This window comes from Myotis myotis, unplaced genomic scaffold (genome assembly GCF_014108235.1).
Source record: "Myotis myotis isolate mMyoMyo1 unplaced genomic scaffold, mMyoMyo1.p scaffold_m19_p_1, whole genome shotgun sequence".
In the NCBI taxonomy this organism is placed as follows: domain Eukaryota; kingdom Metazoa; phylum Chordata; class Mammalia; order Chiroptera; family Vespertilionidae; genus Myotis; species Myotis myotis.
This window is the reverse complement of record NW_023416313.1, coordinates 36361609-36388717: the sequence shown is the minus strand read 5'-3', so window position 1 is coordinate 36388717 and position 27109 is coordinate 36361609. Positions and strand designations below refer to the sequence as shown.

General features: G+C 37.2%; 1 pseudogene; it reads right to left on the bottom strand.

Moving 5' to 3' along the window:
• Positions 1-11448: 11448 nt before the first annotated feature.
• LOC118652515 lies at positions 11449-12200 on the bottom strand (annotated as a pseudogene).
• Between the last annotated feature and the right edge of the window lie 14909 nt (positions 12201-27109).

The following is a 27109-nucleotide window of genomic DNA, read 5'->3' as shown; positions in this document are numbered from 1 at the left end:
AAGTGCCTTCTAAGACTGAGGCACTACTGAGCTGAATGCAGGGCAGACTCTGAACGGGCTACATGAGCATCCTCTGTGGGGCTTAAAAATGTAAAACCTTTCCCTCTGAGATGCTGATTCCATTTCTGGGTTTAGATTTTCAGTATAAGATCCAGGAATTTGGGATTTAAAAAAACTTATGGTAAGTATTGAAAGACATTAATAGCTGCTGCAACATTTTAAACTCTTCTAAGTATAAATATACTGGAGCTTTGAGGCCATACCCCCTGAGCTTCCAGGTCTCTTGTGATCTTGGTGGAAATTAGCCATATTGCAAATGTGGGAATAGAGTTTCTAGATCAAATGCTGATCCCATATAAATAATGCAGAATCTAAAAAATGTGATGATAACATTTGGGCCATTCATAAGGACATGTAATGAGAAGGGGTTTGTTTAGGGCAATGCGCTGTAGCTTTTTGGGAGAAGAACTTCCATTGGTGTTTCTTATTAGGCTAAGGGCTTATGAACTGTAGACTGTTCGTTGTTTGACATCTAATTTGAGGCTTCAGTTTTGCAAGTGGTTCAGTCACTTTCTGAAATGTGCAGAGATTTTCATCCTTTGAGGAATAATTTATTGGTTAAGATAATAAACACAGCTTAATACATTTTTGAAATGATAGAGTTTGTAATTATGATGGGAGAATGACATACATTAGAAATCCACTAATAATTTAATTAAATATTTCTCAAATATAATTTCTCTTACCAAACAAAAACAGCAACAAATAATGAAGATATTCTAATGATTAAGAAGACATGCTTTCATCGTTGAACTTAAAATAAGAATGTGGGAATGCTATCACAACTTGTTGAAGTATAATCTATAATAATAAAAGCATAATATGCTAATTAGACCAGACACCATTCTGGACGACGCCAGAGCTGCAAGGAAAGCCCAGGTCCTAGGTGCCAGAGGGAAGCCGGTGCCAGCAGCTGGGGAAAGAAAGGCCTACTCTTGCACAAATTTCGTGCATGGGGCCTCTAGTATCTGTATGAAGAAGCCAATGACCATTTATCATCTCAATGCTTGAGGTCATCAAATTGTAATGGAATCAGGACTTTTTTTCAACATGGTTCACATAATATTCATGGCTTTTTTCATTAACCCAAGGCTGTGATTCTAAATAAAGGATAATGTTTATAGCATCAAGGTCTGCAGAGTTTTTCAGTATAACTGCCCTACTCCTAAAATGTGTAATTGGAAATGATATACAATTGCATCAGGCAATAGGAAAGGAGGTAGGTAAAGTTTTGAAGATATATGCAATCTGATTAGGAGTTGGACTGTGCTTAGCATTTTCTATAAGGTAGATAGTGCCAGAGGCTTCAAATTCCTCAAAGTGTCCTTGTTTGAATCCCTGTTGATTACACTACACAGGGCTGCAAAATGCACACTTAATCTGAGAAGTAGTTCTTAGGGAAGCCTAACATCAACAGGAATTCAAACAAGACATAGGCATAACCATGTGAGGACACAGTGAGAAGGCTTAGCCAACTACTAATCTACTTACGGTCTCCACAGTTTTGCTTATTCTGGACATTTCATATAAATCCTATATAATAAATCCCTAATATGCAAATCGACCAAACTGCGGAAGGACTGGTTGCTATGACATGAACTGACCACCAGGGGCAGGCACTTAATGCAAGTGCTGCCTCCTGGTGGTCAGTACACTCCCACAGGGGAGCACTGCTCATCCAGAAATGGGGCTCATGGCTGGCAAGCACAGGGGCAGTGGTGGGAACCTCTCCTGCCTCCGTGGCAGGGCTAAGGACTCCTCATGGGAGGGGCCTAAGCTGGCAGTCAGATATCCCCCAAGGAGTCTTGGACTGTGAGAGGGTGCAGGCTGGGCTGAGGGCGCCCCCCCCCTCAAGTGCACGAATGTCATGCACCGGGCTCCTAGTTGAATCATATCATAGGTGTTTTGTGCAATCTTTCAAATTAGCATACTGCTTCAAAGTTCATTCATGTCATAGGATATATGAATATTCCATTCCTTTTTATTGCTGTATAATATTTTTATATGAATAGACTACATTTTGGAGACACGTTCTTCAATTGTTGGTCATTTGGGTTGTTTCCACATTTTGGCTCTTATGAAAATGCTACATAAACACTTATGTACAAACTAGAGGCCTGGTGCACAAAAATTTGTGCACTCGGTGGGGTAGGTCCCTCAGCCTGGCTTGTGCCCTCTCCCAGTCTTCAGGGGATGTCCACCTGCTGGCTTAGGCCTGCTCCCCAGGGAATCGGCCTAAGCTGGCAGTCAGACATCCCTCTGGCAGCCTGGGAGCCCTTGGGGGATGTCCACTTGACATCAGAGAGCAGGCCGAAGCTGCAGTTGGACATCCTTAGTGCTGCTGAGGAGGTGGGAGAGGCTCCCGCCACCACCTCTGTGCTGGCAGCCCACAGTCTGGCTTGTGGCTGAGCAGAGCTCCCCCTGTGGGAGCGCACTGACCATGAGGGGGCAGCTCCTGCATTGAGCATCTGGCCACTGGTGATCAGTGTGTGTCATAGTGACCAGTCATTCCCAGTCGTTCTGCTGTTAGGGTCAATTTGCATATTACCCTTTTATTATATAGGATAGGGGCCTGGTACACCGGTGGGGGTTGGCTGGTTTGCCCTGAAGGGTGTCCCAGATCAGGGCGGGAGTCCTGCTGGGGTGTCTGGCCAGCCTGGGTGAGGGGCTGATGGTTGTTTTCAGGCTGGCCACACCCCTTTCAGGGTGGGGGAGTCCCGCTGGGTGCCTGGCCAGCCTGGGTGAGGGGCTGATGGCTATTTGCAGGCTGGACAAACCCCCCACCGGGGACCCTCACCCCATGGGGGTGTGGCCAGCCTGGGTGAGGGGCTGAGGGCCAGTTTCAGGCTGCCCAGAGTCCCTTCAGGGTGGGGGAGGTCCTGTGGGGTGCCTGGCCAGCCTTGCTGAGGGGCTGAGGACCGTTTTTAGGCTGGCCACACCCCCTCCAACGTGGGGTGGTCCCACTGGGGTCCCTGGTCAGCCTGGGTGAAGGGCTGAGGGCCGTTTTCAGGCTGCTCACAGCCCCTTCAGGGTGGGGGAGTCCCGCTGGGTGCCTGGCCAGCCTGGGTGAGGGGCTGATGGCCATTTTCAGGCTGGCCACACAGCCCGGCGACTGAATCTCCCAGCCTCTCCTTTTTTTCCTTCTTTTTTTTTTTCCCCATAGATTTATTTATCTTCTATAATTGAAACTTTATAGCCTTGAGCGGAGCCCAGGGCCCACCAGGGCATGTGGGAAGCTTGGCTTTCTCCATTGCTGGGGGCAACCCAAGCCTCCTGCTTGCTTCAGCTCTGTGGGTGCTGCCATCTTAGTTGGGTTAATTTGCATACTTGCTCATGATTGGCTTGCGGGTATGGCTTGAATGTAGCAGAGGGACTGTTAATTTGCATGTTTATTTTTATTATATAGGATACTTATGTAGGCATACATTTTATTTCTGTTAAGTATATAGTTAGGAATGGAATCACTGGCTCAGAATAATTCTATATTTAACCGTTTGAAGAACTGCCAGGCTGTTTTCCAAACAGCTGTGCCATATTCACAGACATGGACACACACACACACACACACACACACACACACACACAAACACATTATAGTTCTAATTTTTCCATATCCTCATCAATACTTATTATTTTCTGTCTTTTTTATTATAGCCATTCTAGTGTGTGTGAAATTATATCTCATTGTAGAAATTATTTACATTTTACTAATGGCTTTTTTTTTCATGGCTTATTGGATATTTGTATATTTTCTTTGAATAAATACCTATTCATATTCTTTGCCCATTTTTAATTGGGCTATTGATCCTTTTATTTTTGAGTTATGTGTCCACTCTATAATCTTAATAAAATTCCCTTATCATAGATATAATTTATTTCTATTTTCTGTGGATTTTCTTTTCACTTTCTTTATGATGTACTTAATTCACAAAGGTTTTAACTTTTATGAAATCCAATTTATTAATTTTTTATTTTGTCACTTGTGCTTTTAATGTCATAGCTAAGAAAGCATTGGACTAACACATGGTCATGAAGATTTACTATTGTTTCTTCTGAGAGTAGTGCAGTGATAGTTCTTATATTTAGGTCTATGAACAATTTGCAGTTATTTTTTGGTATGCTAAAGAAGGAGTGAAATTCATTATTTGAGACTAGATTTCTAGTTATCCCTGCGTATTTTGTTGAAATTTCTTTGCCCCATTGAAAAATCTTGACATTCCTTCAGAAATCAATTGACACTAAACATGAAGGTTTAATTTTAGGTTATCCATTTTATATCATCTATCTATATGTCTAGCTATGTGCTAGCACCACACTCACATAAATTCTATAAGTTTGCACTAAGTTTTGAGATAAAAAAGTGTAAGTCCACCAACTTTGTCCAACCCTCTCATGGTTAAATTATTCTGTGTTCTTTGCATTTCCTTAAAATGTTATAATCAACTTGTCAATTTCTTCCAAAAGAAAGTTATAAATTCAATATAAATCGTTTTAAATCTGTAGATCAATATGGGACCACTATCATTCTAATATTACTAGTTCTTCTGATACATAAACAGGGATTTCTTTCCATGTTTTCATAAATATTTTGTAGTTTTCAGACTACAAGTTGTGTAGATCTTTTGCTAAATTTATTCCCAAACATTTTTTTAGTTTTAATCTTGATAGTATTTTGATAGATTGAGATTTTGAGTATTTATATATAATTTATATTCTGGACTTGCAAACATACATTCACAATACACTTTCACTAGGTTACTACCTCATATTTTTTATTATGTTTCTCAGGAAGCTACATGAAAATTTTGAATAAAGAATGAATTGGCTACAAAACAAATTCAAATAAACTCTATTTTGGGAGAGTTTAAGATAGGAGGCTAAACACAGCAGCAGTTGATACTTAGCTTTAACCAATTTAATGATGGAAATTAGTGATTTGTAATTATTCAATTAATGGAATTATCCAATTAGTGCAATGTAAATATAGCTGTCACTGTTTCCACTAAGATTTTGTATGGCAAAGATGAGTTGGTCTGAACAAAATATTCAGAAGAAAAATGAGTCAAATGGGAAATAATGTTGTATCCTTTCCTCTGGAAGGCAGAATAAATGCCTCCCCTAAAGTAATATTAATTTCTTAATCCCTGGAAGAAGTGCATACTGTGTTCTATGGGGGAAAAGTGACTATTAGTTTATATGGCAAAATGTGATTAAGATTCTTGAGAAGAAGGAGATTATCCAGCTGGGTCTTAAGTCCAATAACAGTGTCCTTATAAGAGACAAAAGAGGATAAGACACCAAGAGGAGAAGGTGATGTGACAACAGGGGCAGAGACTGAAGCCACATGGCCACAAGCCAAGAAAAAGGAATGCCCACCGTCCTCAGAATGTGGCAAAAGCAGGGGAAACTTCTCTCCTAGAGTCACTGAGCAAGGTTGGCCTTCTTACCAACACATTGATTTCAGAATTCTGACCTCCAAAACTGTGAAAATATTTTTTTATTGTTTAAAGGCAGCAATGCTGTAGTAAGTTCTCACAGCAATTCTAGAAAATAAAGACATTTCCTCTCAGAAATATCTGTTCTGTATTGTTGATAAAGGAAACGTTCAAACCTATACAGAACTTTTAGAAGAGTTTACTTTAGCCAAACTAATGATAATTGCTGGAAAGCAAGAACTAAAATGCTCTGAAGAATGACAGTTTTGAGTTTCTTTTACACATTTGGAATTAAGGAGGAAACTAGGAAAGATTACTTGAAGGTGGGGGAAGCTAAGGTGGAATTGGATTATAGGAGAGTTAACAAGATTATATGCTCTCTTGAGGGTGGCTACACCGCTAGGAAAAAAAAAAAAAGCATTTCAAGGTATGTTAACTTAGACACACAAAAAACAATGGACTGGGCTCAGTTAAGGCAAAGATGAACTTTTAAATAAAAATGTACTGGTGCCTGACTACCCACCATGACCTGAGCAGCTAGGGATTTATGATCAGATCATCCTGTGAAGTTACTTTCAGTTAAATTTATTACAGTATCCATTTTTCACCCACAATATACTAACATAATCATTTTAAATTTTTAAACAATATTTATTTGGTCTTAGTCAAAATATTAAATTAATACTTAAACTTCAGCAAAGAGATTTAATATTTGAAATTGAATCACGGGTATTAATACAAATTTGATTGCTCAAGGATAGGCTTCTACATTTTGTTAAAATATGATAAATTAAAAATTGGAAAATACATTCATATATGTACATGCAATCTGTAGTATAGCTGTGTGAAATTCCAAGCATTAAAGAAATAACAATATTAACAAAAATTGTAAAACATTAACTCATTCTGCTGGCCACTATGTATATTGGCAAGATAATTAGTCTAGAACCATAATACAGTGGGGCCTTGACTTACGAGTGTCCTAACGAGTTTTTCCAGGTACGAGCTGTCTCTCGGCCAATTTTTTGCTTTGAGTTGCGAGCTAAAATTCAGGTTATGAGCCAGCTTCAGATACCCCACCGCTAGTTGGCGCAGTGAATGTCACAGTGAACGCCACAACATCAGCCCAGCATCATGTGTCATTGTAATTGTGAAAATTGATTTGACATATGAGTAATTTGAGTTTCGCGCTCCGTCATGGAACAAATTAAACTCATAAGTCAAGGCCCCACTGTATTAATATCTGTAAAAATTTAGTTATCTATCTATACTACAAATAATTGCTACCTTGTTAGCTATTTTATGTTCAAGTTTCAGATTATTATATTGTTGGATTCCATAACAAAATTAGATTTCGTACATGGTATAATGTACTTCTTTAATAAATAAAAATTCTGTATATAAATTTTTAAAATTAGCTTAAAATAAAATAAAAAATAAAGTACGTTATTATGTTTAGAATCTTATGCTGAATAAGTGACTGATAATATTAGTTCAAAATTCCCTTAATATTGTCTTTTAATTTAGATAATAAAGGCAATGAGTAAATGTTTGTCTTGATTTTTATCCATATTAAAACATCATATAGACATACTTTATGCCTCATTAAAAGACATAATTCAGATTACATGGAAAGTATGGTAATTTTAAAAGTATCTTTCTTGCTATATTTGATTCCTGTCTTCTATAACAATCTAATATAAATATTCAACGTTCCAATAGATATTTCTGCACTAAATTGTTTTAATTATTACATTCATATATCCCTTTTTTTAAAGCTTAGTTCAGTGCAATATAAAACTGAGGAAATATGCAAAGAAATGAATACACTTTTATCTTGAAATCAGAAATGCAATCTGCTCTTCACTGTCTGCAGAGTTTTGAACCCTGGCACAATCATATAACCCTTACAATCTAGTTCCACTATAAAATTATCAGCAATCACTTCAGATGGACCACATACAACACTGTGACACTTTTTCAACAGTCTTTCCCATTTTCCCCCAGGGAATGTTTAAAATCTTCACTATTTTCTTCAGGTCCTCCACCTAACTCATTTCTCCCTACTCACTAGAATTTCCTTCTTTTCTGCCCACAAGTCTTTGCACCTGTATTCATTGTTTTCCTCTCCTGTCCAGTATATGAGAGATACTGTTAAGATTAAACCTTCAAGTTCCAATGCTAATGAAGGTTATATATATTCTTTACATATGACATGCTCTCTGTGATCTATTTTTCTCCCCAGTTTGATTTTCCTGGAGTTTAGAGTTCCTTCAAATTGCCATAATAAAACTTCCGCTACATTGTATTGGTTTTTTTGCAATCTTTCCAACTCCTAAATTTGAAATATACTACCTACATGTTCATAATCCTTAATAGAACCTCCAGGACTGAACTTTCTCATGCCTTGTAAGTACATCTATCCAATTGCTTGATGAATTTCTTCACTTAAGTGTCCCAAAAACTCAGCATGTTAAAATATAGGTCATGATTTGTTGCCTTAAAACTCACCCTTTTTTTATCTTCTATGTCAAGTAACTTCAACCTGGCAACCCAAATTTAAAGAAATGTTGGTGACCTATGTTTCTCCTTATCTATAACTCTTCATTAAGACTTTAAACAAGTCTAGTTTCATCTGAATAACACACTGTTAAAATTGCTTCTTTGTATTCTTTCTGCATCATAGATTTTTGTGGGGATTAATTGAGATAATTAATGAAAAGTGTTTTAAAATAGAACATGACTAATGATAAAACATCAAGAAATGTTACCTGCTGCCATTATAATATTTAGCATAATCATTAACTTGTAATGCAATGAATGAAGTTATTCAAAAGCAAAATGAGCAAACTTGAACTAGGCAGAGCTAGACTGTAATAAAAATGAAATGTAGAGTAGAAAAATGATAGTCCAATATTATTGTATTACTAGAGGCCTGGTGCAAGGAATTCATGCATAGAAGGGGGAGGGTTCCCTCAGCCCAGCCTGCACCCTCTCTAATCCAGGACCCCGCGGGGGATGTCCAACTGCCAGTTTAGGTCTGATCCCCTGGGGATCGGGTCTAAACCAGCAGTCAGACATCCATCTCACAATCCTGGACCGCTGGCTCCTAACCGCTCACCTGCCAGCCTGATCAACCCTAACTGCCTCTCCCTTCCAGCCTGATTGCCTCAACTGCCCTACCCCCACCAGCCCGGTTGGCCCCAACTTCCCCCTCTGCCAGCCCGGTTGCCCCACACAGCCTGCTGCTTGGTCATTTGGTCGCCCTTCACTAACACCCCCTGCTGGCTTGGTTGCCCCATGCAGCCTGCTGCTCAGTGGTTTGGTTGTCCCTCACTAACCCCCCTCCCAGCCTGGTTGCCCCAGGCAGCCTGTTTGGTCATTCGTTTGGTTGCAATGGTCTCTTAGGCTTTTATATAGATAGATGTTTATCACAAAGAAGATGGAGATGAGGCTGGGGAGACAGCTTGAGTCCAAGTTTTAAAGTGTCCACAGAAAGCCATAGTAACAATTGAGTACAGCAAAGATAAAAACGAAAATCCAGATGAATAGGGGCAGCATTTGAAATGACCTGGTAAAGACCTCAAAAACATGTTCTTCCACAAAAGCAATGAGGACAATGGCAAAAATGATCAAAATCAATACTTTTCAAACTCTGGAAGTAAACCAAAGGTTTGGAACAATCTGAAAAAAAACACTTGGTCAAGATAATTGACTAAATCTTGCTAATAACAGTGATTTGGGGAATTTTCATTTGTCCTATTTCCATCATCCTCTCCCCAGTTTCATGGTAGCTTTGAAATCAGTCCATAGACAATGTCCAGAAGAAGCCCAGATTTTGAACTAACTAGATAAAAACTTTAAAGCCTTTTGCATACATGTATTTAAAGAAATAATAAACTACCTCTAAAGAATTAACAGAAAGTATGAGAACTTTATCTCACATATAGTGAATGTTGATAGAGAGATAAAATTTATCAAAAAAAGAAACAAACTCTTATAGTTGAAAAATACAAAAACTGAAATAATTTGAGCTGGAAAAAAAATAAGTGGCAAACCTGGAGATACTCCAATTGAGATTATCCACTTCAAAGAACAGAAAGGCAAATCAAGGAAGAAGCTTTGTTGAGGAAGTAGAAAAATTGCAACATTCAAAATTGTTGATTGGATTGTAAAATGATGAACCTACATTGAAATAGGTTGGCAGTTCCTCAAAATGTTAAGCACAGCATTTTACTATATCACCCAGTAATTTTACTCCTGGGCAGAAACCCAAGAGCAAAGAGTTCATACCCACACCAAAACTTCTACATGAATGTTTGTAGCAGTATTCATCAAAATACTCTAAAAGAAGATGCAACCCAAAGGTCCACCAACTAATGAATGGTATATCTATAAAGTAGAATATTATTTGACAGTAAAAGTGAAACTCTAATACATGCTGTAACAAAGGATAAGCTCTGAAAACATTATGCTAAATTAAAGAAGCTAATCACAAAAGAATACATACTCTACATTTCCATTTATATGAAATTTCTAGAGTAGGCAAATATATAGGGATAGAAAGTAAATTAGTGGTTGGGAGGAGTTAGGGGAGGAGGAAATGAGAATTAACCACAAATGGATATGATGTTTCTTCTCAGTGTCAATATGTTCTGGAATTAGATAGTGTGATGGCTGCCCAGCTCTATGACTATAGTGAAAAAAAACAAAACAAAACAAAAAAAGCAACCACTAAATAACCCACTTTAAAAAAGATAATTTTATGCTTTGTGAATTTATCTCTGTAAAATTATAATTTAAAAAATTCTAATGAATGTAGATTGCCTTGGCAGAAACTGAGCAAGTTTTCAATTTATTACTTTGTATTGGTTACTTTAAGGCAAAATTTAGTATAAAAATGAATTGAGTAATATTAGTTCCTGGTGGTTGTTTCCTTGCATATAATATCCTTTAAAAAAAAAACACAACATTTTTCATGCTTTGTTTAGTTATATGCTGGTTGTTGTTGTTGTTGTTGTTTGTGCATGTGTGTGTGTTTGTGTGTGTGTGTGTGTGTGTATATGCTTAAGAAACTAAAAGAAAGCAAACTTCTAGAAATAATGACTTGTCTCTTCCCTCCCCGCAAATAGATAGTTGTTTTGTGTTTGTGTACGTGAATATGCTAAAAGAGAGAGGAAATGTTCAACAATAAAATGCATGGACAAATGTTATGTATGTAAAGAACAGACATTAAATAGCATAACTAATCTATGCTATTTGAAGTCAGCATTATATTAGCACTAGAGGGCCGGTGCACAAAAATTTGTGCACTCGGGTGGGTCCCTCAGCCCGACCTGTGCCCTCTCTCAATCTGGGGCCCCTTGGGGGCCTCTTCCCCTGGCTGCTGGCACCAGTTTTCCTCTGGCGCCCAGAACCCAGGCCTTCACTCTTCGCCGGGAGGGCCCCGTGCGGTAGGCGAGGGGCTTAGCTCATTTAAAAATACTTCTGAATGTTTGGTAAATAACCCTGTAGGAATCTACTTTCTGAAACATGCTGGTTGTTAAGGGCTGATTTGGGTAATCAACAAAATGTATGTTAAAATCCTAATCCCCCGAACCTCAGAATGTATCTGTATGTGGAGATAAGATCTTTAAAGAGGGGATTACATTAAATTGAGGCAGTTCCAGTATGACTCTTAGCCCATCTCACTGAAGTCCTTATAAGAAGAGGAATGTTGGGGTCCAGCCCCAGCAGGTCCAGAGGTTCCCAAAGGTGTGGATGGAGTTGGCGAAGAAGGAATGACACAGAGGCAGCGTTCAGGTGATCATCGTAGCCAGGTTCTCTTTTTATTGTCCTGTTACATCTATAGTTATACTATTTGATCCTATAAGCATGCCTCTATAAGCTTTTTTTTTTTTTTTTTTTTTTTTTTTTTTTGCCGAGGAGAGTATCGGGTCCGTTTATTGGGGGGTCAGTCAAAGAGGGAGCTGGCTAGGGTGGGGTAGGGCAGCAGCTTGTCTGGCCCCCGAGAAACCCAACTTGAGTCCAGAGCCTCGACCGCTTTGAAGCCAAAGTCTTCCTCCACCTTTATCTGCATGGGGGCCAGATCCGGAGTCAGTGGGACTCCCGACCGGCCCCCTTCCCGTGGCACTTGCCGCCTCTTCCAACTGCTGGGCCCCTCACCAGGGGCCGGGCTGCTAGCTTCTGCAGGCGCTGGTGTCCTCCTGGGTGGGGACAGCCCCTCTTTCTCTGGAGGCTCGTTCTCAGCGTTGCCTGGGGTGGGGCATCTGTGCTCTGGCTGCCCTCGTCCTCCAGTGAGATGGTGAATTGGCTGGCCCAGTAGTCGTCCCCGTAGGAGTCCAGCACCCTCATGAGGAACCTCCGCTCCTGCTGTAGTCTCCGTGTTATCCTCTATATCTGATGGAGCCTGTTCGGGACCCGCTCAATCTCCCTGCAGCACCAACCCAGCACCTGGTACTTCTCGCGATTGAGTTCCCCTTGGCACCGTGGCCACTGGCCTTGGGCTGCCTCCTCCTCTTCGTCTCGCTCCTGGAGGCTGGAGCTGCCCAGACCCCCAGACATGAACTCCACTTCGGTCTCAAGCTCGCTCTCCAGGATGTGACCACCGAACAGCGGAGGCGGCGCCAGCTCCAAGCAGGGAGGTGCTGAGAACTCCTCAAAGCCCTCGGCTGCCATGGACCCCTCTCTGTGCTCCAGCTCCATTTCTCCCTGGCTCCCGGCAGAACTTCCAACCTTGCAAGCCTCTTAAAGTGCAAAATGACTCGCCTGATCTTATTTCATGGCCAGGCACCCAGGTCCCAACACCGCGCAGTCTGACCACGGAGACTCTCCGCTTGGGAGGCCCCTGGGTCTCCTTCTGGGGCTGGGGATGTGCCACTGCCAGGGCACCGGATGGCGTGCCCCAGCGGCGACACAGCCCCGGCCCCTAGGTCTTTTTCTGGGGCCTGGCTGCATCACCCCCGAGACCGTGTGCCCCCATGACGACACAACCCCGGCACCTGGGTCTTCTTCTGGGGCCTGGCTGCGCCCCCCCCCCCCCCCCCCCCCCCGCCACCGGATCGCGTGCCCCGGCCCCTGGGTCTCCTTCTGGGGCCGGGCTGTGCTGCCGCCCAGGCACTGGATCACGTTTCCCGGCCCATGGGTCTCCTTCTGGGGCCTGGCTCTGTCTCCCCGGGACCATGTCCCCAGGCAGGGGTGCAGCTTGGCCTCTGGCCCCGCCTCTGGGTGTTCTCTGATCACTGGTGATCCTTGATCTGAGAAGCCGGCGGGGCAGGGAAGAGGCAGACATCCCCTCTTCCCTGCCCCACCCGGCTTCTCCCATTACTGGCCCAGGGCCTGCAAAGATGTCCCGGCTTCTCCGATCACAATGGTGGCCCAGTTCTCTAGCTCTTGGCTGCCACCTGAGTTCTGACATTGGCAGGCGGCTTCTTCCATCCTTCCCTTTTCGCCTCCCATCATTGTGCCTACGTATGCAAATTAACCACCATCTTTGTTGGCGGTTAACTGCCATCTTGGCTGGTGATTAATTTGCATATCTCGCTGATTAGCCAATGGGAAGGGTAGCGGACATACAGCTAATTACTATGTTTCTCTTTTATTAGATAGGATGGTAGGTCACAGGTTGTGCAAACCTGAGCTTCTGTGGTACTCCTACTCTTTTATTTTTCATTGAGTTTTAGAGAGAGGAAGGGAGAGAGAGAAATATGAATGTGAGATAGTGACAGAGAAATATCCATCAGTTGCCTCTCACACACTCCCGAGATGGGATTGAACCTTAAAACCTGGGTATGTGTGTGACTGGAGATCAAAACCACCACTTTTTGGAATAAGGGAAGATATCCATCCATTTGAGCCACACAGGCCAGGGCTAACTAGTAGTATTAATAGGTAGTCTGTTTCTTGATCTGGTCATTGGTTTTATGGATGTTGTAATTCATGAATATTCTTTAACCGTTCATATATGGTATGTGAAATTTTTTGTATGTATATTATACTTCAAAGACAAGTTTAAAAGAGCTAATATGTTGCCATGCGATTTAGTTAGTGTTTATACTATGTAATTAAGAAAAAATAAGAGAAATATTAGGTAGAAAATTAAGAGAAATACATCTAATTGAGAATTACAAACTGTTCAACATTACTTGTGTAAGCTAGGCAGGCATACAAGTAACTGACTATAAAAATATCTAAATAATATGTAATGGTTAACTTAAAATATTAAGGATAATAATGATGACGATCTGTATTATCATGTTCAATATTGGTTCAGTGTCATTGAATAATACGAATTGGAAGGGGATAGGGAGGAAAAGCCTTTTGACACTTTCTATATTTTTGTCTTCAACAGTGACCTTAATACATATATCTTCATATAGGCTTATTAGTTATTGCATTAATAATTTAATAACATTTTCAGTTCAGAGGCAGGCATTTGGATGCTTTCTTCAGTGTATAGACATTTTCAATTTTTCTTAATCTGGATGTTTAGGAATATTTGATTTCTCAAAAATTCCAGAGCTCTGAACATTTTCAGATTTATTATAATTTTTCTCTTTTTTTGGAAAGACGAGAGCATGTTTGGCTAAGTGATTCTGAAAATAACAAATATGAATACATGCTTCTGATAGATTGATAACACATAGGAGGATTTAATATATATACTGAATATAAATATTATAAATCTTAAGGCCAATTTGGATTTATTTTCTCCTAGTAGCTCTAAACTCCCAAAATTTCTGTGTCACATTATACTACAGTGAAAATTTGCCACACAGTCAACAGCTTTAGTTCTTCAATATGTATATAAATCAAAAGGAACACTGTTATAATATTGCTCAGATATTTACAAATAACTATAGTATCCACAGGAGTATTCTATTTACCAACTAAATGTGTTTTACCTCATATTACCTTTTCCACGTAGATTGAAGCGTTGGCTAAAACCACTCTGTAAGCACAATACTAAGTTTTCTAGCTCAGAGTTGTAAATGTTATTCAATTTTAGATTCATAAAAAATAAAAAGTCATATAAAAATGTCAGGCAAGATACACAACATGAAAGTGCCTTTGTAATAAAGGGCAATCACAGGTGGCCATTGTAAGAGTCTCTCATAAATGCCAAAATTGAGTCTTTAAAACAGACATGGTAGGAATGGGGAGAAATTATAAAGTTAACTCACTTGAAGTTACTTGAAGTGAGTACAGAAAAGTTTATTAATTCCTGAACCAATTTGAATTTGATCATACTTTTTTTCCCTAGATGTTACCCAGTTACAATTTAATAGATAATGTATTCATTTCTGTCTGTAACTTCACTTCAGCATATAAGAAGCACACATCAGAAAATGTGCATTGCATTTGTATATTGTAATTCTTATGAAGCACTCTTATAGATTAACTTAATCACAGAAACCAATGATTGACTAGGATAAGTGCTAGTTCATTTCTTTTGTAGGCTAACTACAAGCCTATTTTGTGATGAGTGGAAATGACCCAATTTAGTACCTTTAGGTCAAGCATTTTGTTTTCATCTTTGTTCTGGGTCTACAAACCAGCACCATGCCCACCTCAAGGCAGATACTTGAGTTAATGTTGGATGAATAATTGAATAGTTAACATCCTGTTATTACTGAAACACTTATTTTATTATTAACTAGAGGCCTGATGCATGAAATTCGTGCAAGGGGCTCAGCCTTCGCAGCCCCAGCTTTGTCCGGAAGGTCATCTATAAGGACGTCTGGTCTAATTAGCATATTACACTTTTATTATTATAGACATTTTGTGCAGCCTTAATGAAATGCAGTGTTTCCTATTTTCATGTTTAAAATGAGAAAACCTGTCAAATACATTTTTAGAATAATTGTTTTGATAACATTGGAAGCATTTAATTTATGTGTTAATTCCAAGATTCTTGGAAGATGACGTTTTCTTGATCTCGGCAGAGGGGTCAAGGATTGGTTTTCACATAATTGTCATGTGGCTGACCTACAGCAATTAACTGGAAGACTCATTCGATTTTCAGAGGTGTGAAAATACAAACTTTAAAAATGAATTGGTGAAATGGGATGAATACAAACTAACTTTTCTCTATGAAAAAAATATTAAATGTATGTTGACTTTTGCCCTTTTCTTATCGCCTCTTTTATATCCATGTGACTGATGATAAATCTCTGTTACTCATTCAATGCAAACTTGCTTTAACTGCTTCAATGAATATTTCTATATGTTTCTCCCTCTCAGTTGCTCTTTCTCTATAACACACACACACACATAATCTTTCAGAAGAAATATTTAAAAAATATTTTTATTGATTTTGAGAGAGAGGGGAAGGGAGAGGGAGAGAGAAACATTGATGTGAGAGCAAAAGATAGATGTGTTGCTTCCTGCATGCCACCTAGATTGAGCTGCAACGAGGGTAAGTGCCCTGGCTGGAAACTGAACTGGCAACCTTTCACTGCACAGGAAGATGCCCAACCAACTGAACCACACCAACCAGGGCAGAAATACTATTTTTTTCTAGATATCTTATTATATATCATACTTACATATAGTATTTTTCTTCCTGTGTTCATGTAAAAACACTTTATTATGGTGTTTTCTCTATGTCATTATTTAGTGATTTATATCACTTTTTAAAATGGTTTTATAATATTTCATAGTGTGGTGCTACACTCATATATTTTGGGACTATTTACAACTTTTCCTTAAGAAAGCTGTGTTGCAAAGGCCATTGCTGATCATACATCTTTGGTAGAGTACTAGTAGTGAAATTATTGGTCAAATAATATATTTATGACATTTTGTTACTCAGTGTCTATTAGTCTTTATAAATCCTATATATGTATATTTCTACCAAAGGGTATGAGAACATTGATTTCTGATACTCTTACTGACACTATATATTAGGTTTTTTTGATATGTCTTAGACACTTAAAAGTAAAATATGTTTTCTCTAACATATATAGTTTATCATTGCTAAAGTTCTACTATTACTTTATATACTTATGCTATAATCTATACTCCTTCCTCTGTGAACTGACGCTTCATTTCCATCATATATTTTATTGTTTTATGATATGTATATATTACTAGTGGCCTGTTGCACAGATTAACGCACATTGAAAGGAATTAATTACAAGAAATATTTTAATACCATTATTCACCCTTTCTCTATAATAGAAGCGTCAATCAAATTCATGATCAACAATGACAGATTGAAACATATGCATGTTATTGGCACCAGTGAGAGTTTTATATGTATCGCCCATGCATAAGTCAATGTTTATTTTTAAATTGCCAGTGCGCATCGTATGTACTGGCCAGCCAATCAGTCAGTTGGACAGACAGATGGTTGGTTACTTAGCCTTTTATATATGTAGATGTGTATCAAGCAATTATTTCCACTTCCCCAAAATAAGATATAATTTAAAGAATTATCACTTAACATCTATCTATTATGGTCTAAGAGCTATGTCTTTAGAGATATTTTTGTTTTTTTGCAACGACTCTATGAGGAAAAGAGTATTAACATTTATTTTACAGGTGAGAATGAAGTCTCAAAGGAGCTAAATAAAATATCTAAGATCAGAGATAAAATGTGATGGACATCCATGCTACATGTAGAGAAGGGATACAGATAGAGTGACCAATCATTCTGGTTTGCCCAGCCCTTCACAGTTTTAGTACAGCATCTGAGAAATCCTCAGACAAAACAAGATGGGTTTTCCTAGATGAGGACATGTCTGCTAAATTGAAAAAAAGAAAAGAAAAGAAAAGTGGAAAATCATGAACTGAATTTTTAAAACAGTCAGCTAGGAAGTAACAGAATAAAGGGTGGCACAGAGAAAGAGGAGTGTGAGTTGATGAGAGAATATCCCAAGTCATAGGATCAGGGAGATCAAAGGCACTGAAGCAAGAAACAGCCTGAGAGAAGCCAGAGTTAAATCCAGAGTTTAGGTTGGAGTCAAATGATGGAGAAACTTGTGAGACACACTAAGGAGTTTAGGTTTATTCTTGAGTTATTTACAGAATCATCGAAGTTTCAAATAGGGAATTCAAAAAAATAAGAATTGTATTTGTGAAAAATATTTTTAAAAGCAATATACAGATAGGATTGAGTAAGAAGTCATAGAGAAATGCACATCAAAATATATAGTAGTTTCTTATTTTTATTCCTTAAAACAGATTGCAATCTAGAATAGGAACTATATATGTAAACAAATAATTATGAGAGCACTAGTAAGTACTGGTGGATATTCCAGATAATTAGTATTTTATAAAGAATGTATAAAGATTTTATGTATATGTATGTATATATACACACAAATGCACACACACAGATAAAAATTTTCTACCAAGGCATAGCATTTCCAAGAAATAAAATAGAAAACCTGATAATAGGTTTTCTATTAATGACATATTTTTGTTAATATCTGTACATTCATTTGAGAATGAGATCTTAAATCACAGCCATTTTTCAAAATGGCAGATGTATTTATGATTTAGGTTGTATCAATGTAATGAAAACACTGGTTAAGATGACCAATGTGGTATTTTTCAGAAACATAAATACTTTACAGTCAAACAGATTGATTATATAGCGATTGCTTATTTACAGCATATGAAAATAAAGAAACACAATTATATATAGATAGAGGCAAAAACTGCAGAACTGCTGCCTTTCATATATTTCTATTTATCTAATGAATCAATTTTTGTGACATAAATGGATTTGTCACAGAGGCATAATTTTGAACAAGCCACAAAATCTCGGCTTGAGTTGTGGTAAAATTTGATATTATTTATCTGTGTCCATATAGAAAGTTAATATTACCTAAATGATGAATGAATTTCAACTAATATTTTCCTAGATAGATTCATACCCCTCTAATCTTTTTTCCACTCTGTTCTTACAAATATGTGACATTTTAGTTCCAGGAGGAAAAAAATAGAGATATAATTCAGAATGTGTCAATTCAAGTCTTCAGACACTTCTTAAAGTAACACTTTCAATATGGTAACTGAGAATATGTTGTATTTTATTCTGCCCCAGATTTGACAGTGTTTTTGACCGTACTCCTTCTATAGCCTATCTTGAATACTACTTTAATATCACTTATCCACTTATGCAATAAAATGTTATTCAGGTCCTACTATGATCCAGACATTTTATAGGCACTAAGCATACAGTGACAAAATATATAAAATATATTAAATATGCAATGTACAGTCTTCCTTTTTTGAGAGAGAAAAAATTCTAATTACTTCAAAGAAGCATAGGACAAATTGGTAACATGATTTTTAGAGGCTTTTTATATTTTTTCCTGCACCTAACATGTTGGTGTTCCCTATCCTTGATTGCCTTTATTTCCTACTTTGTATACTTCTTCCTGGAAAATGTTATTCAGGATCAAGTTTTCAACACCTAAATGTATACTACTTTCTAATAAATCTGCAACAGATCACCCTACCACAATAACTAGCTGCCTACTGAATATCACTACCCTAAAAGAATTCAAACTTTGCCCACTAAAAAATAAAATTAAATCTTTACCCTGCTCTATTTCTATCCCCCCATTTCTTTTTTTAAAAAATATATATTTTATTGATTTTTTACAGAGAGGAAGGGAGAGGGATAGAGAGTTAGAAACATCAATGAGAGAGAAACATCAATCTGCTGCCTCCTGCACACTCCCTACTGGGTATGTGCCCACAACCAAGGTACATGCCCGTGACCGGAATCGAAGCTGGGACCCTTGAGTCTGCAGGCTGATGCTCTATCCACTGAGCCAAACCGGTTAGGGCTCTATCCCCCCATTTCTTCTAATTCATCAGCAATAACCAAATCTGGTCCTTCTTCTTTAACTCTTATCACAATGACTGTCATAATTATCCACCAAATGGTCCAAGTTAGAAATCTGGGAGTCATTTGATACACTTCCATCTCCTCTCTACCCTTTATATTCCCTCCCCTTCCAAAAGCAACCAATTACCTATACCCTTGCCATTCAAACTTCTCAGTATTCTTGTTATTTTTTTCACTTCTTTCCCCTAGTTTGGCCCTATTATTTTCTGTCATTATATACTGCATAAACTTCAAATCTACCTTTCTTAAGTGGTTCCAAATAATCATTTGTAAAAAAAAAAAACAAAAACAAAAACAAAAACAAACAAAAAAAAAAAACCTACTTTACCAGCTTGACTTTTGTTCAAAACTTCAATAGGTTGGCATTGCTTATAGAATAGAAACCCTAATTTCCTCACAGACTCAGTGATGTGGTCATGGTTTGTCTGCCACAACCCTGCCCATGCTCATTTTCTGCCACTCCGTGGCTTAGAGTGCATGCGTGAGCATTAGTGAAATCCCCGTGCATGTTACGTGCACCGACTGTGTGTGTGTGCTACTTTTCCTCCCTGAAAGGACCTGTCCCTCTTCTGACTAGAGTGTTTCCACTTCTTCTTCAAGAATCACCAGAAATCTCACCAGGGCCTTTAAACTTCCACTCCCTCTGGTGCACTTAGTGTTCTTTTTTTCTGTTTCCGAAGTACCTTCTACATAGCTGGGATTGCATTCTGCTGCACTGTATTCGGTACGAGTGTGCCTTGTCTCTTTTCTATAAATTCTCAAATCCCCACTAAAAAGAGCAGTACTTATTACAAAGCACAAAACAAATTGCTGAAAGAATAAATGAGATCTGTAATGTGGTCTGTTTCATGTATGTATAGACATGATCTCTAGGTTTCTTATCTTTGTACACTTCATATGAGGACCCAGCAGAATAGCACAAGACTATGTCCACTGAGCACATAGTAGGCTTTCATTAAGTATTTGTTGGAGAGCAGTATGTTAGAGTCCAGTCCAGGCTCTTCCATCAACTAAGTTTTAGTTAGTCATTTGTTTTTTCTCAAGTCCTTTTTTTTCTTATTTGTAAAATGAAGATGGCTATACATGTCATGTGAACCCCAAATGACTGCTGTATGATTCAAATGAAATAATGAATATACAATATTTAGAAAATAATACAACTCAGTACATGTGCTATTTAAAACACTGCCATTGATGCATTTGTCTTTAAAGAGAACTGTATCTGAAACATATAGTGGTTTCTAGCCTGATGTAGTGTCTCCAGACAGATTACAAATTGATGCCTTACAATAGCTACAATAAGAAAAACCCCTCCTGCTAGAACTGCTAGAATTTAAAATCATATAAATTAATATTTCATCTGTAACAGTGGGAAGGGAAGCTCTCACATAAAATAGAGCCTTTGTTTGTGCCATAAGTCTATATAACTATACCTTAATATAGGACAATTAATTAGTTGTTTGAATGTTGTTGTTTTTTATTTTCCCTTCCATATAAAAGATGTTACTTCTAAAAAATCCCATTGCTCAATGAAAATGGTTCTTAATGGTACTCAATCTTTATTTTAAAATTAGTACACACCACACACGCGCGCGCACACACACACACACACACACACACACACACCTTAGTTTACTAAAGATAATGACTTTTATCATTTATTATGATAATATTTAGCAGAAATTTACTAACAATAAAATAAACCAAAAGGCAACATATTATATTTAGTGCCCAATACAGATTGGACTTCATTTATGTAGAGATATATTCTTGATTTATTTAAATCATTCTTCAGTTATAACCTTTTTAAATCCTGTATTTTGTTGTATTCAGTTAACAGTTGAAATTTGAATTAAAGACCTCAAATATTTTAACCTACACAAAGTCCCTGTATAACATGTTGTAGCCATGACTTCTGAGTTCTTTCTGATTTCTAATGTCTTCAAATAACATATCTGCATGTCTCCATCTAATTAGAAATGGCAGTTAATAAAAACACTTAATATTATGTCTCCAACTACCAATTTATTCTACTGTTATATTTCAATAACCTGAACCAAGCAAAGATTTGCTTGCATATAAGTAGACTTGCCTATCATTATCAGCAGCTGAAAAATACATATAAGCTGTATGAACCCAGCAGATTCCATCTGGTGAGCCATCTGTGTGAAGAGTCACAAAAATTATACCCCATCTGTTATTTCATTTTTGCTAAGATTGCCAACCTTGTCCTCACTCCATTACCTAACTATTTTCCTTCCCTGTGGACCTCGTTTGTACATTTGCTTTTATTCCCTATTGGCACCATATATCTAATTTCCAAAGCACTCTTCTCATTTTTGAAATGAATTAATTTATGCATTTAATTTACGCAACTAAGAACCCTCTTGGGAAATAAAGTAGCTGAAAAGAATTGCAGAAATATCACAGTGTTGTTAGAAAATAAGTGTTTTATTATAAACACTAATTTCTGCATGGAAAAGCCTAAATATATAATAACTTCTTGCCAAATTAGCTCAGTTTTTAATGTTGAAAATATAATGCTTACCTGATCATATCCCCCTTTCTAATCTGTTCTCCATTCTACTATATAATATTACTCTATAAAACATTCTTGTCTTACTCTCTTCAACAAATACTCTTCTATGGCTTTCCATATCTCCCAAAATAAACTTCTTTAATATTTCAGCACAAGTTTTCACATATTCATCAAAGCTTTCTTACCTGCACCTCATGATTGTTGTAGGCACAGTCTATACCAGTACTACTCTCTTAGCACTGTTCCATCTTGTTCTAGCTTGTCATCATGGTTTTGCTTTCCCACTTATTTATTCTTTTTCATGACTTATTTTTTTCTCTATATCTTGTATGCACAAAGGATATTAAGCCTCTGGAGAACGGGGACAGCACCCATTAGTTTTGTTTCTTTAACACAGCTCTAAGAACTGCCCACTTAAAATATTTCTGTTTAACATATGAATAATAAAACATTGTGATTCTATTATAGTGAAGATAAATATTAAAATAAAGGACTGTGCTGTCTTCGAAGGACACCCAAAGGATTGTGCTGTCTATAGACACCCAATAGAAAGGAAGTACTCTTGGTAAAGCAGACTCCCTGTCTTTTGACCATAGCTTCAGAACAAACACCAGCTGCATTTGCTCTTGAAATGACAGCATAATCTGCATACTTCCTCAGGGTTAGTCTTTGTTCAACTCTGTGGAGCTGAAACTACAAATGTAGGGTTTTCCAAGCTTAAGACATAGTCTTGTGATATCAGACCATACCTGAGGCCAGAGGCCTTAAGAGAAAACTACAACAATTGCTCTCTATGTCTACACCTGTCTTTTTATCAATATCTAAAACAGTATACCTTTGTTTATTTATCCATTTATATATAAATAAATGTATCAATAGAATTATGTCTTGTATATAGATGTGAGCATAGATAGATATATACATAAATAATATTATAAAATGGGACAAGAAACCGATAAATAAGCACAATTATGAAGAATGCAGACCTTTGTTTGTAAGTAGAATAAAACACACCTATCTAAACAACTGAGGGGAATGACTATATGTATGCAAGAAGAAAACTACTCAATATTTTTATGTGTTCAATTGTGAAACAGCACTCAAATAATTTTCAAAATATGCATTTGATTGAGAATTGGAGAGAGACGAATAAAACAGTTACAGAAAAGTCACAGTCTTAAAGAACAATAACTATTAAATCTCACACATTGATTCCTACCATGACCAGCTGCTCAGAGAGGCCTTCCGTCACCACTGGTACTTTCTGATCCCTTATTCTTATTAGTCTTCATAATATTTATTATTACAAGAACCTTCATAATTATTCCTACATGAATTTTAGTTTATATATTAAGTTGTTTATCTCTTCATTGTCTCTCTCCTTCACTGGAGTACAAACATCCTGAGAGTAGGGACTTTGTGTTGTCCCCTGGTTTCCCCATGTTTGGCCCAAGCCACCACTCAATAGATCTATTATTATCTGAGGACTGAGCATAATAACCTCTGAAGGTATCGATTTTATTTTTTTTTTCTATTTGAGGACAAATCCTAATACTGTAGTCTAAACTCAATCTATACTCTTACTGAGTCAACAACTCTACATTGAATTTAGAGATTGCCTTAAATTATTTTAAACAACCACATGAATATTGTTCACACACTCCCGGCTTTTAAACAGATGAGTGAGTATAGCATGACAATAATTAAAAACCACTCATTGTATTGCTCCACTACATGTTACAAACAACAAAATATCTTCAGCTTCCAGCCAGGTAATTTTCTAGACATCCAGAGGTATACTGCAAAGGTGTTTTGTGGGCCAATCCTTTTAGCCTGTCATCTTCTCACTTCAGGGCTTGTGATACTGGTGTTACTGCTCTCAGTCACAAAAGTAGGAATCATGCCTTGATGTTCACCAATGGTTCCCTTAACTCTGTTAAAGCCTACTCCAAGGTGGCATGGAGTCTCATATTGAATTTCATTAAAGAATATACTCCTGTCATGGTTCCCAAAACACAATCCCCCTGACTTCTGCTAATAGGTTGTTTCTACTAATTATCATAGAAATTATGCACTCCTGTTTTCTTTGCAAACAAGGATGAGAAGATGTCTTTACTTGGCTAATAATACATCTTGAGACATTCTGAAAGGAAGTGAAAGTTAGTGAAAGATGACTTCACATGTATAAAACTACATTTAATATTCAAATATAATATTTTACTGGTTAATGTCCAATATTGGCAATGTTCAATATTGAGGGCCCTGATGTTTATCTTGCGTTATTTCATAAACCAATAGTTTTTCCTTCTGAATGTTTTAAAAACTGCTGGCAATAACATATCAGAAGTCTTTATGTTCAATTTCTCAAGTAGATAATACTGGAAAAAACAAAGGGAACATTTATTTGAAACCCATCTTTCATTTCCCATGGAGTTGCCTAAGGACCGAGGTATATATGCCTGGCAGATGATTTGAGGAATTAAGCAATGGACATCTATGACCCTTTTGCTCTGATGATGACCCTTCATCCTTGAAACAAACCTCTGTATCACATATCCTTAGTACAAGTTCTTTCTTATGAGGCACTTTGTTCCCTCACATAAATCTTAGGATGAGTATAACTTAGTCTCAATCTGGGATGCCTGCTATAGAAAGTACTGTGACTGAGAAGTGCATCGAATGTTCAATGAATTTTAAAAGCTTTCGAATATGATTCAGTATAAAGGGTAAACATGAAAGAACAGTGGTGAGCAGTCTCCTCAGGGGGAACAATATTCAAAGGCTCTTTGATGAAAACCAGGTGATTTTTTCCCCTTTTCATACCTGGAGTGAGACAGCATCGCAAGCACTTCCAGGACATGTCTAAGCCAAGCAAGACCGACATGCAGCAGCAGCCAGCTGTGACCCCAGGACCGCGATACTCTGGCAGAGTTGGTGGAATGGACTGTGCAGCATCTCCTTTATTTAAGGAATTGTTATGACAGGTCTAGTGTGGCAGGTTTCAAATTCTCAAAACCCAGCATCAGTAGAAGTGTGATTTGTGTTAGTGGAAGAGAGATGCAGTGCATCTAAAAATAATAAAACTATAGTGAATTAGACTGGGTTAGGATTTGGTGTCATGACACATTCAAGCAACAGCATGGTGCCACCTATTGTTTTGAGATATCTGACAACCCACCAGGGATTTAATAAAGGACTTTGGAGAAAAGTTTGGATGCTTCCCCAAGTCTAGTACCTTGTTGGAAAGGTATAACAAAAATGTTTAGCTTACTGTGGGTTAGTGTGTCTCAGTCATTTGTAAAATAGAATCATCAACAAGTAGAAAACTGGACATTAACCAATAAAATATTATATTTGAATATTAAATGTAATTTTATACACGTGAAGTCATCTTTCACTTAGTAACTTTCACTTCCTCTCAGAATGTGTCAAGATCTATTGTTAGCCAAGTAAAGACATCATCTCATCCTTGTTTGCAAAGAAAACAGAAGCACATAATTGTAAATTGCATTTTTATTCTACATCTTTTATATACAAAGTGTAAAAGTGTTCCTTCTAGATTTTTAAGGTAGAAAAATTAAGCACTAAAATAAGACAAGAGCTACACCACAGTAAATATATGACATTTGAAACCTACATCAACAATGCTACAGATTTGAGAGGTCATCCATATGATATTATTGTCACAATAGAAAGGGGAAAATAGACTATTAAACTGATGTTCTGTAAAAAGTAATTCTCAATATATCTGAAATACTATATATTTTTTAGTTTATTTGGAAGTACTTTTATTAGACTTATTTTCCATGCTTTAATGGGATATAAAAGCTTAAGCCTGTCAGGGAGGTATAAGTCAATGCCACATAACTTAGATGATTCAATGATTTCATTTGAACTCTATCGATTCACTTTATATTTGGTGAAACTCTGGTACACATAATATATTTATATATTAAGTTGTAGCTCCCAAATAATCATATACCATAATAAATCTACCTCATGGTTTGAGGGAGAGTAAAAATGTGTTGGAAGAAATAACTGCAATGATTATATGGTCATAAATTCATATCTAGCTATGTCTCTGCATTATATTCACACCTAGACATTTTCACAAGTAGATTCCTAGATTGTCTTTTCAGGAAATGATATAGATAATCCATCTCCCCCAATCTAATTTCCAATTAAGGGTGTTAGAAGTCAAGGACTTAGTTAAAGTACAGAATATACTGGTTGATCATTAGTTATGTGTCAAAATACATAGATATAAAATTTGAGCAGTACATGAGAAAATTATAGTATGATGAGAAAAGCATATATTATAAGGTTACATAAAAATGCAGTAAGAGAATTCTGAATAAAATTTTATAAGAAAAAAGTAAAGACTTGTGTGGTGAAGACACAATACAGTGTAGAGATGATGTATTGTAGGATTGTGCCCCTGAAGACTCTATTGAGATGCTTGCTAAATAGTAGTCAGTTTGATAGGAGCAGTAATTAAAGAAGAGTAGAAGAAAAGGAGAGACCTGAATATATAACACTTCAAAAACATAATGAACTTTTTCTTTTACTAAGTGTAAAATGTAGAGACCATGGGGAAATTATTGGTTCAACTTCTGGAAAAATTGAGCTTACATTAACAGTGATTAAAATGTTTGTGGGAATGGTTATAGAAAAAGTAAAACAAAATAAAGAATAAAAAAATATGGAAAGGAACATATTTTCTGGCGAGGTGAGTGGTCAGTCTATGAAGAGATTCTGCAGAGAAGTTTTACAAACCTCTGTATGTTGGTATTGGGGGATATTGAGTCATAAAGTGACAAATACTATTGAAGTGGGGGCTGGTGAAAAAGGTGAAGGGATTATGAAGTACAAATTGGTGATCACAAAATAATCATGGGGATGTAAAGTACAGCATAGGGAATATAGTCAACAATATTTCAATAACTACATACATTGCCAGGTGGGTACTTGCAATATTGAGGGAACCACTTTATAAAGTATATGATTGTCTAACCACTATGCAGTACACCTGAAACTAAAACAATATAATATTGAATGTAAACTGTAATTGAAAAATAAAATAAAAAATACTGTTTGAAGGCCAACAACAACAAAAAGTAATAATTAAAAAAAATAAAACATTTGTGGGGAACAAGAGAGTTTTGAGAGTAGAGGAGGGTTTTAGTTCATTCTTGGACATATTGTGTT